The sequence below is a fragment of the Pteronotus mesoamericanus genome, unplaced genomic scaffold (assembly GCF_021234165.1).
Source record: "Pteronotus mesoamericanus isolate MK-2021 breed Mesoamerican mustached bat unplaced genomic scaffold, CSHL_Meso_final contig_25, whole genome shotgun sequence".
Taxonomy (NCBI): Eukaryota; Metazoa; Chordata; class Mammalia; order Chiroptera; family Mormoopidae; genus Pteronotus; species Pteronotus mesoamericanus.
Window position 1 is genome coordinate 7,147,929 of NW_026555105.1, and position 12,217 is coordinate 7,160,145.

Consider the following 12,217-nt stretch of genomic DNA (forward strand, 5'->3'; position numbering starts at 1 on the left):
GCCTTTGCTGTCACCCTCTGGACCAAGAGCGCCGTTTCCCCAGCTCTGTGCCAGGCTCAGTTCAAAGGCCACCTCCTCCAAGAAGCCCTCGGACCGCCCCATCACAAGTCTCCAGCCCTCAGTCACTCCTTTCGCATCCCCCTGCTTTGTTTCCCTTGCCTTTCTCATTCCTGTCAAAACCATTTCACAGCTTCACCTCTCACCTCCTGCGCCTGCTTCTCCCCATGTCAGCCCCACCAGGCCAGGGGTTTCTGCTGTGTTCACTCTGTGCCTAAGGAAGTGTCTGGCACACAGAAGGTGCTCAATGGATGGAGAAGGTAAGGTCCCTCCTTTGCTGGGCTGGATGGCTCCCTCAGAGCCTCAGCAAACCCCCTCCCCCAATTCTCAGGGTTCTGAGGGAGATGCAGGAATACCTGAGGGGGGCGGTCATCTAAGGCTAATTGGAAGATTTTCTTTATATCTTCAAGTCAACCTTCTGCTCTCTCTGAACCCCGTTTTAAGTTCTGCACGCATGAACTCATTTCATCCTCCTGACGATTTATAGGAATCAGGTTCTATTCTTATCTCCACTTTACAAATGAAGAAAGTGAGGCCCAGCAGACCTGGTGCATCTGCTCAAGTTCACCCTGAAGGTGCGGGAAGGATTAAAGTCTTTCCGGCCTGCCCTTCCCCGTTGGGTGTGTAGTAAGTCACAACAGGTCTGGCGATGTGAACCCCATTTTCTGAGTGGAAAACTGAGGCCCAGAGGAGGTTGGTGTGGGGTCACACCAGTTAGTCAAGAGGCAGCCCAGACCCCGGAGACCGGCCCCCATCCAGCCTTGCCCTTCTGGCCTCTGGGAAGGAACTGCACCCGCCGAATACTGAGCCTTTGCTTTCCACCCTTCCCTGCCCAGGATTCCCCGTTTGGGCCTGAAAGTAAAATCAGAGCAGTTGCCACCTCAGCGCCATCCCAGGTGTTCTGCAGGGAGGCTGTGTGCCTGCCTAGGTGATGTAAGCCCTTGTTTTAACAAGGCACATTGCTCAACGGCCTGCCTGCTGCCTCACCAGCGACACGCGGCCTTCCCGAGGAGGGGGCTGATGGGACCAGAACCACCATGACCCAGAGGCCTGGAGTGCACCCCAGAGGCTGTGTAGGCAGCGAGGACCCAGAGCCTAGGATCCACGTGACGCCACCCACGATGTCCCCTCCCAGTTACATCCTGCGTAGGTGTTTGGAGCAACCTGGATTGGGAAGGGTCTCACGCCGGCAGCCAGTCAGCCAAATCCAGTCCATGGATGGGTCCGGTTTGACCCCATGGTATTTTGCTTTGTTTTGTTTTTTTCAATGAATGCATTGCCAACATTTAAAAATCAGGAGACTTTACATCAAAATTCACATTTTCAGCTGCTCTTTTTAAAACCAAAAGCCGTGAGCTGGGCCCACTTGGCTCCGAGTGGCAGGCAGGGGCCAGGCAGGGGCCGTGGAGGGAGCAGGCACTTTCCGACCCAGGTGCACGCCCTCCTCAGCCCTGAAATGGCTTTCAGAGCTCCTTCTCCTAGTCTCTGCAGCTTTTCCTTGGCCCTATTTCAGGAGGAAGAATCCGAAGTGACTTGCCCAAAGGAAGCCCTATTGTTGCTGCTTTGACAGAGAGCGATAAAGATGTTTGCAGAAGGGCTTAGAAATCAGCCAGTGGGGAGAAAAATAAGGCGGGGGGGACCATCAGAGACGGTCCATGGAGAGTGTCTCTAGTGGATTTGGAGTGGAGAGGTTGCAAGGGTTGGGCTTTTGTTTTTGCTCTGTAGCTGGCGGTGGCACTCTGTGTCCCGGCTAGACCTCAGTCCATGATCTATAAAGTAATAATACTGCCTCCCTTGCGAGTTCGGAGCCTGCTATTTCCCCTCATGCTGGCCAAGCTGGCACATGGGAGCGAGTCAGACCTCCCTCTAGCCCCACAAAAGGCAAGTCACGAACACCTCATAAAGCAGGCAGATGGGAAACAGGCCCAGAGAGGGTTAAGTAAGACTTCCCCCAATCACAGTGAGCTGGTAGAAGAGCTGGTCTTAAAAGCCAGACTTGCCCCCCAATTCCACTCTCTGAGCTTTTCCACACCATGCCTCCTCCTCTTTGAGGCTTCGCCGCCCGCCCCCCCCCCCCCCCCCCCACCTGCCTGATGGGACTAAGAGCAAATCCCTAGAGGCGGCCAGGACCAGTGTCCTGAGGTTTGGAATTCGAGGGTCCTGAGAAATGCAGACGGCTGGCTAGCAAAATTTGCTTGGGCATATGCTGCCACCATGTGGCTAGCTGTGGAAATACAGGAGTGATTCACAGGAATCCTTTCGAATGAGGACCTACTGGGGTGCCTTGCTTTGGGTCCAGAGGTCGGCACTGTGGATGTGATAGATGTTCACAGGACATGAGCAGGCCACCGGGGAACTAAACATGTCCACCAGGCCGTCAAAAGGTGCTTACCTTCCCTTAGCCGTGCAGCAAGGACTTTTTGCCACCTTTTTGGCAAAAGTGATTCCTGTTCTCATGTAGTTGTCAATCCCCTTGGGGAAGACAAACAATAAATAAGATAAATGAGGAAAATACACATTGTGTTAAATTCTGGTAAGCATGGAGAAAAATACAGCAGAGAAGGGGGCTGGGGCGTGTGAGGGAATTTGATTTTAACGTTAGTTCGGGGGAGGCCTCATTGAGGAGATGTTGGAGCAGAAACGTGAATGTGGTGAGGGAGTCGGCTATGTAGGTAGCTGCGGGGAGAGCGTGCCGGGCAGGGGGAATAGCAAGCGCAAAGGCTCCGAGGTAGGCGCTTGCGTGGCCCGTGTAGTTGCTGTGTGTGGAGCACAGGGAGAGTAGCAGGAAACGACCTCGTAGAAATAGTGGGGGCCACACCACACAGGGCTTTGTGGGCCTCGATAAAGCGTCAGCTCTTACTCTGGTTAGCAAGAGCCACGAAGAGTTCTGAGCGGAGGCGGGAAGGCCTGGTCTTGGGTTTTCACAGAATCCTCTGGCCGCAGCCGCGCCGGGGGACAGATTATGCCAGAGGCAAGGGCAGACCGGGGATCCCAGTGAGGTCACCGGCTGCTGTGCAGGCATATGATGGGGCAGCGGGCTCCGCCAGGGTGGGAGAAGGGGTCAGATTCTGAATCTCTGTTAAAAGTAGAGCCTTCAGGATTTGCTGATAGGTCCAGTTATAAAACAGCCGCACAAAGGGCCACTCCATAGCCACTTAAAGGGACAAAGTATATGACACCAAAACCACTGGCAACCAAAAGAAAAAAAGCAGATGAATTGGACTACAGCAAAGATTAAAAACTCCTGTGCAGCCACAGACAAAATCAACAGAGTGGGAAGGAAGGTAGCCCGCAGAATGGGAGAAAGAATTTGTAAATCATGTATCTGATAAGAGATTAATACCCAGAATATATAAAGAACTCCTACACCTTGGCAATAGAAAACCCAACTTAAAATGGCCAAAGGACTTTGGAAGACATTTCTCCAAAGAAGATACACGAATCTCCACATGAAGCGATGCTCAACATCACTAATCATTAAGGAAGTGCAAATCAAAACCACAATAAGAGATCCCCTCACACCCACTTGGTTGGCTATTATCAAGGAAAACAGAAAATAAGGGCTGGAGAAGCTATGGAGAAGTTGGAACCATTGTGTACTGTTGGAGGGAATGTGAAATGGTGCGGCCACTCCGGGAAACATGATAGGTATTCCTCAAAATATTCAAAATAGAAACTACCCTATGATCCAGCAATTCCACTTCTAGGTACCTGCACAAAAGAATCGAAAGCAGGATCTCAAATAGATATTTGCACACCTGTGTTCACAGCAGCATTATTCACAATAGCCACGAGGCGAAAGCAACCCTCATATCCATTGATGTATGAATGGATAAACAAAATGTGGTCTCTACAATACAATAAAATATTATTCAGACTTTTTCTTTTTTTTACCGATGGGGGGAGGGGGAGCGAAAGAGAGAGAGAAACATCTATGTGAGAGAGAAACATCGATCAGTTGCCTCCTGGGGATCGAACCTGTAACCTAGGCGTGTGCCCTGACCAGGAATAGAATTGGCAACCTTTCATTTTGCAGGACGATGCCCAGTCAACTGAGCCACACCAGTCAGGACTATTACTCAATCTTTTAAAAAAAAGAGCAATACATGCTGCAGCATGGATGAACCTTGAAGTCATGAAATCAGCCAGTCACAAAAGAATAAATGCTATAAGATTCCACTTACATAAGGTGCCTGGAGCAGCCAAACTCCTAGAGACAGAAAGTAGAATGGTGGTTGCCAGGGGCTGGGGGAGGGGAGGCATGGGCGGCTAGTGCTCAGTGGGCACAGGGTTTCAGTTTGGGAAGATGAAAAAGTCCTCAGAGGTGGACGGTGGTGATGGCTGCCCAACAACGTGGATGTACCTAAGGCCACTGAACTCCACCTAAAAATCGTTCAAATAATAAGTTTTATGTTGTGTGAATTTTACCACAAATTTTTTTAAAAGACAAGGTAAATCTTCACATGTTGCTGTGGAAAGATGCCCTGTGGCACTGTGACATGATAGAAAGCGTGGTGGACGCGTGTCCTGGTAGAGTCGTGCTTGTTTTGAAAACCTTCACCACTAGCTAAATTTTTGTAATGTGAACACCACACGGTGTTGATGAAGGTGTGGGAAAACAGGCAGGTACTCTTACACACTTTTAGTGGCTGTGCAGGGTGGTACAAACCTCTGGTTTCAAGTAATTTGGCCATAGCCATCAAAATGGGAACTATCATTGGGCCCAGAAAGGCTGGGCATTTATACTACAAACACACCCCCACCTACCCCCGGACAAACACACCCCCACCTGCCCCCGGACAAATGGTAAGAGTAGCAGCTGCCGTCACCAGAAAATACTTTGCAGCTGCTGTAACGACTGAGACAGTGCTGCAGGAGAGGCGCCAGAGCAGCACTGTCCCATAGAACTTTCTGGAATGACAGAACTATTACTCCACCACTGTCCTGGGCCATACAGGAGCTACCAGCTCAGTGTGGCCACTCTCTGAGAGGTGGCTACTGTACATGAAGATCTGGATTTTTTTAATTTGGTTTGATCTTAATTACATTTAAATAGTCCATTCACATGGGTAGTGACCATTGTACTGAACAGCACACATCTGGAATCATCTCCAAGATCGATTGTTAAGTGAAAGGGAAAAAAAGCCAAGTGCTGGACAAGATGTGTGGCGTGCAAACCCCCACGCAAACGAGGGGAGGTTCTGCAGTTTACGCGTGGGTGCTTCGGAGGAGGAAGTTTCCTGCTGAGAGGGCCAGAGAAACAGACGGCAGTAGCGGGCCTGGGCCCAGGCTGCTCTGGATGCTGTTGTGTACTAATGGACCCCAAAACTTAGTGGCTGGAAACAGCCGCCACCCTGGGGGTCAGGAATTCAGACAGAGCACAAAAGAACAGTTTGTCTCTGCGGGCTGCAACCCCCAAAGTAGCTGCGTCCCCAAGTGTGGCCCCTCAGCAACCGCCCGGCTTCTCAGTCCCTCCGTTCTCCATTATATGGCTGCCCCCTCCCTACGTGGCCTTTCCAGTGACCTCCGCACAGGTAGCCGCTTCATGCGGTGTCTTCACGTGGCTTCCTACATGGCCCCTGCACGCGGTCCAAGTTGTCACTCTGCGTGGTCTTCCCGGCCCAGCCACCATACTTCTCGCACAGCGGCTACGTACCCCAGGGCACAGCAGTGGAAGCTGCTAAGCCTCCTTTAAGCTTAAGCCCCCACCTGGCACACCACCATGTCCACCACATCCCCCAGTCAGCTCCGAAGCAGGGACAGGGGCTAACCAAGGGACGCAAACCAGGCGGCTGGTTCACTGGGGGCCCCTGAAGCAAGTCTGCCACAGGAGAAGGGCTGAGGCCTGAGGTGGGAGGTGGAAGACCTACACCCTCTCCCAACTTGAAAATGCGCACCAGAGATATGTATTGGTTGGAGTTCAGAAAGCCATGCATCTCATGATCCCGCCTCCACACCTTTGCTCATACTATTCCCTCTGCCTCTAATGCCCTTCCCTGTCACCTCCAGCTGAGAAATACCCAGAAAAGCTTCCCCTGAATATCTAAGTCAAATTGCTCTCTGCTTCCTCTGTGCCTCTAGGCCTTTATTCCACCCCTACTAGAGTTGGTTTTGCATAATCTCCCCTCTCAGAGCCCCTCAGGGTCAGCTCAGCCTGGGTCATCTCTGTACACACACACACACACACACACACACACACGATGGAATTATGCAGATGCTGAGCAGATGTTCAGTGATTTGAGGACGCAACCCAAGAAAATAAACATTTGCCTGACCCCACCTTCTCCCCACCCCACTGGGCCCAGTGTGAGCATCTGTGGTTGCATTGTCTAGAATGACCACAAGGTGGCGATGGAGCCCAGCCTCCGACCTCCTGGCTGCTACCTGAGCTGAGAAAGCACGGGTAGGTGGTGGGCCTGAGAGGTCAGGGAACCCAGGGCAACAGACTCCAAGCCCAGCTTTGAAGAGATATGTCCCATCCTCATTGTCCACTCCTCTCCTTAACTTCAAAATCTGCTTTCCCCTCCAGCAAACTGACTTCAGTTACAGGCCTGCCAACCACTGGTAAGTGCAACAATCTCGATGACTCCAAAACCTTGTGCCAGGTAAAAGGTACGAGACGCAAAGGAGTATGTGCCACATGATTCCACTTACATGAAGCTGTAGGACAGGTAAAAATTAATCTATGAAGGAACGTATAGCTGGGATGGGGGGTGGCAGGGTTGACTGGGCCGGGGCCCAAGGTGCTTTCTGGGGCTTGTGGTAAATGTCCTGTTACTTTCCTAGGGCTTCCATAACAGAGCACCACAAGCTACATGACTTAAAACAACATGCATTTATTCTCTAACAGTTCTGGAGGCCAGGAATCTGAAATCAGGGCTATGTCCGCTCGGAAGTCTCTTGGCAAGAGTCCTCCCTTGCCTCTGTCAGATGCTGGTGGCTGCCAGCAGCCCTTGGCGCGTCCTTGGCTTGTAGGTACATCCTTCCAGTCTCTGCCTCTACCTTTGCATGGCCCTCTCCCGCTGTGTGGGTCTGTGTTCAGATCTCCTTCTCCTTTCTCTTACAAAGACACCACTCATTGGAGGTAGGGCCCACCCGAATCCAGTAGGACCTCGTCTTAGCTTGGTTATATCCACGAGACCCTATTTCCAAATCAGGTTGCACTCGCCAGCACCAAGGGTTAGGACTTAAGCATCTCTTTTTGAGGGACACGATTCAACCCACTTCATGTTGAATATCTTGGAAAGAGTTTGTATAACACAGGTGGATGCATCTGTCGAAAATAACCTAACGCACACCTAAGACTTGTGCATTTCACTGAATGTAAGCTTTACAGGCGGAGAAACAAGTACTGCCCTCTCGCTCACGATGGCACGGTGAGGGGTGCGGCGTGCCGGTGTCTGCAACGTGCTCTGCATTTAGTGGCCCTGCCACCTTGTTCTCCCTTAGTTGGGAGCAGTTCCTCAAGTCGTCCTTTCTCATTCATGACCTTGACACTTTTGGAGAGATCAGGCCGGTGACTTTGCAGAATGTCCCTCCAGTGGGCCTGTCTGAAGTCTCCTCATGCTTAGACTCAGCTCTGCTCCTTTGTCAGGAATCACCCAAGTGGCCTTGTGTCCTCCCCAGTGATTCCCATCTGGAGGCGTCTGAGACCCGTGTGTCCCTGTATTTGGTGATGCTAATATTGATCACATGGTCGAGGTGACGTGTGCCAGTTCTCACCCCTGTTAAGTTATGAATAAGTATCTTGTGGGAAGATATTTTGTAATGAATACCTCTCTTGTGGGAAGATATTTTTAAACTATTTAAACATCATGTTATTCCTCCCACTTGCACCCACTGATTTTAACATCCATTTATATGCTTCCCCTCGGTCAATCTATTGCTATGTGATATTGGATTGGCCAAAAAGAACTTATTGGCCAACCCAATAACTGACCCCAAAACTTAGCAGCTTCAAATAATAACCATTCATTCCCTCCCTGTTTTTGTGGGTCAGGAGTTCAGGAGTGGTGTGACTGGAAGTTTCTGGCTTCAAGTCTCTCAGAAGGTGCAGTCAAGGTGGAGCTTGGGCCAGTTTTCTGAAAGCTCACCAGGTCTGGAGCACCACTGACCAGTAGAAACATAATGTGAGCCAAACGTTTATGTTTAATGTTCAATATTCTGGTAGCCATAGGTGAAATTCATTTTTGTAATGTATTTTTATCTAACCTAGCATAACCTAAAACCTTCTCATTTCTACATGTTCTCAATTTTCAAAAGTATTAACGAGATATTTGACCTCTTTTTCTTCATGCTGCCTTTGAAATTCAGCGTCTGTTGAACACAGCACATTCCAGTTTGGACTAGCTCGTTGCAAGTGCCCAACAGCCATATGCAGCTGGTGCTGTTGTACCAGGCAGCTCAGGGCTCAGCACCGGGGCCTCTTCTTAGGGCTGCTTGCGTGTCTTCATGACACAGATGCTGTCTCCCCCCAGAGAGGGACCAGAGAGGACAGGAAGGAAGCACAGGCCTTTTACAGACTACTTTTCTGGCACAGCCTCGCTTCTGCCATAATCTATCCATTAGAATCGAACCGCTGAATCCGGCCCCAGTCAAGAGGAAGTGAATTAGATTCCGCCTCTGAAGAAAAGTGTGAAAGAATTTGTGGACAAAGCTTAAAACCATACCTCCACGTATTTGTTTACTCTTCTATATCAGTGTGGACCCATGAATTTTATTTTATCCCATGGGTTCTAAATCCATCGCCACCATTATTTATTGTGATGCTCAAATCGACCCCAACTCGGCCAGTGCGAGCCCCTTTCCACTGACCCCTGCGTCCTTTTCCCTTGGCTCTGTTGTTCGCTGAGCACTTCCTTATTCCCAGGGACAAGATGTTCCCAAGCTCAATTGTTACCGCTCTTAGCCCTGCCCAGGTTCGTTTTACTGGAGGACGGGGCTTTTGGAACCCGGATCTGGGCGCTGTCCACCTTTTTAACCTTTACGCATCGCTCTCCCGGGTGGAAGGTTCTCTCCCAGCATTTTTCATTTGCATGTCCTAGTGCTAATGTGTTGAGCCTCCTTCCTGAGCTTGCAGCTTCCCCTTCTGCAAAGTGCTCTTCACACCTCTCGTCCTTTTTCCACCGGGGCTGCTGTCTTTTCTGTTACTCATTTCACGTTTCTTTGTATAGCCTGAGCACCACTATTTTAGACACTGCAGGGTCTTCACACCCTAACATCTGTCTATTAATTTGGGCCATGGTATCCTTTGGCCCGAGTCCCTTCATTCTGATGTAATCAAAATCATTTTTAAAATGCTTTAAATACTTTTTCTCTATTGGTGCTTTTTTTATGATGGTAAAATATAGATAACAAAACGTACCATGGTAGCCATTTTTAAAGGTACAATGTAGTAGCATTAAATACACTCACAATGCTGTGCAACTGTCACCACCATCCACCTCCGGGACTTTTCATTGTCCCAAGAAAAGACTCTGTACTCAGTAAACAATCACCCCCATCTCTGCCTCCCACCACCACTCCCAGCCCCCGCAAACCTCCACTCTATTTTCTGTCTCTATGACTCTGACTCCTCTACATACCTCTTAGAAGTCAATTGTACATTATGTGTCCTTCTGTGACTGCCTTATTTCATTCAGCATAATGTTTTCAAGATCCATCCACGTTGTAGCATGTGTCAGAATATTTTCCTCTTCGTGGCTGAATAGTATCCCATGGTGCGTCTATAACTCCAACTAATTTTACAGGTTTGCACTTCGTGTTAAGTTTTTAATCCATCTAATGCCCACCTTTGTTTGCCCTGTGAGATAAGGATCCAGCTCTGCCTGGGGCTGGGCTCCCAGCACCTTCTTCTGAACAACCTTCCTTTCCCTGTGTGGGCTGCAGGGGGGGCCTTCATGGTGCCCTAAGTCGTCCCGTGCGCGCAGGCTGCTCCGGCCGCCTCGCTCCACCTCACCGCGCACCTGCACCCCCTTCCTACCATAACGGCGTGTGCCTTTTAGTTGCTGATAGCGGTCTCCTTTTTCCTATTCTTTTTCAAGGTTGTGGTTAAGTTCTTTCTCTGCCACATCTCATCAAATCCTCAGAACAGCACCGAATCGAAGGGTATGATCCTTATCCCCACCTGACAGGGAAAGAAACTGAGGCCGTGGAAGGGAAGTAATGTGACGGGATTCTCTCTCTGATGAGTGGCAGAAAGAACAAAATGGGGCCTGTCTGACTTGAGGGCTACCTCTTGATCCCCCAGCACCCAGCTGCCTCTCCCTGTCTGCAGGCTGCCGGGGTTTTGTCTATAAGAAAGGGGAGGAAGCTGAAGAGGCTGGCCATTTGCCGGTTTTCTCTCATATCCTTCCCTCATATCAATCACTGTTTAACCTGGAAACCACCGAGCATTTAAACGGAGAGACTTTCCAACGGGGAAGTGTTTGCAGAGGTGACAGAGGCACCCAGAAGCCAAGCAAGGGATGCAAAGGAGTTCAGAGATTGGCAGCAATGCAAACCATTGCCACCTGGAAGCTGGAGGGACTGAGGGAGGAGGCCATGTGACTGTAGCCTGGGACCTTTGGTCACCCAGCAAAGCTGGAAGCACAGTGGACTGTGCTGCGGGAGCCGGAGCCATGGAGGAGACAGTCACTGATGGGGGTGCTGTCCAAAATGTAAGGGGAAAAGGAGAAATACTCGGGTTTCTCCCCTCCTTCTGGCCTCCTGTCTCCCTCCAGGAGCCCCCATCGGCCACTGGGAGGTCAGCTGACCTGGAGCCTGGGAAATGCAGCTGCAGAGGTCAGCTGCTCTGCAATTCAGAGCAGAACCGGGAAAGGCCAGGAAATGGGTCTGAGAGCAAAGAGGGCCAGTCCCTGCTCAGCAGGCCCTTCCTTTCCGGGTCCAGGTCCCACCAGGAAGCCCCCACTAGGGTTCTAGCTCTTCCAGCAGCTGGGTACCCAAGCCCCTTGTATTCCACTCCTTCCGACTGCAATTCCTAAAGTGGTCGCCCTTCCCCAAACAGGCCCCCAGCTGGCACACCAGCCATGCCACAACTTACAGAATGGCCACAGTGGCACCACGTGAAGCCCGTGGATTGACTGAGTAATGACCCAGAGGCGAGGGCAGAAATTACATGCGCTGGGTCCCCAAGTCAGGGCCAGTCCCGGGGCACAGCGTGGGCCACGCTGCAGGGTCACCTCAGTTGTCTCAAGACTGAATCGCAGTCTTGCTGAGGATCGATGAGGCAGGCCTGGGGGCTCAGTTATAAGCTCCGTGTGGCTAGGCCAAGGAAACCAGGCTCCCCAAGGGCCTGCTGTGTGCCTGTCTGTATACATCTCGCCACACTGGTTGCTAGGGCGGCCATAACAAAGTACCACGGGCTGTGTGGCTGAAACCACAGAAATGTGCCATGTTTTTTCAGTTCTAGAGGCTGGGAGTCAGAGATCAGGGTGTCCACGGGGTTTCCTTCAGCAGCCTCTCTCCTAGGCTGGCGGATGGCTATCTTCTCCACCTGTTCACATGGTCTTCCCCCTGGATATGTCTGTGCCCAAATCTCCTCTTATAAAGACACCACCATATTAAAGTAAGGCATATGCCGATGACCTCATTCTAACTTAACCCCTCTTTAAAGACCCTGTTTCCAAATACAGTCACATTCTGAGATTACGGGAGGGAGTCGGGGCTTCAACAGGAATTGCTGCCGGGGGCGGGGGGGGGGGGCACAGTCAGCCCATAACATGCCCCACGCTCACAAGGTGGGTATCATCACCCTGTTTTCCAAATGAGGGAATGGAGGCCCAGACAGTGACTTACCCGAGACCTCCCAGAGCTGCGTCTGCTTGGGGAGCAGCCGCTTCTCCGCCCACCAGGCCCCAGGAATATTCTCTTACTCTCCAAGGCTGCATCAGAGCCTGGGAGATCAATTCCAATCTCTGCTCTAATTCCTTTGCTGGCTAAGACTATGATCCTCCACTTACTGTGCATTTACAATGAGCCAGGTTCTCCCACTGGCATTTTATGTGCGTGCTACACACACAAGGCACAGCTCCTTCAGGCCTCTGCTGGAACCTCCTCTGAGACGCCATCCCCAAGACACAGGGCTGCTCCCCACACAGAGCCAGCTCCAGCTTTATTTTCCTTCAGGGTGTCACCAGTACTTGAAATTTTCTTTTTCTTT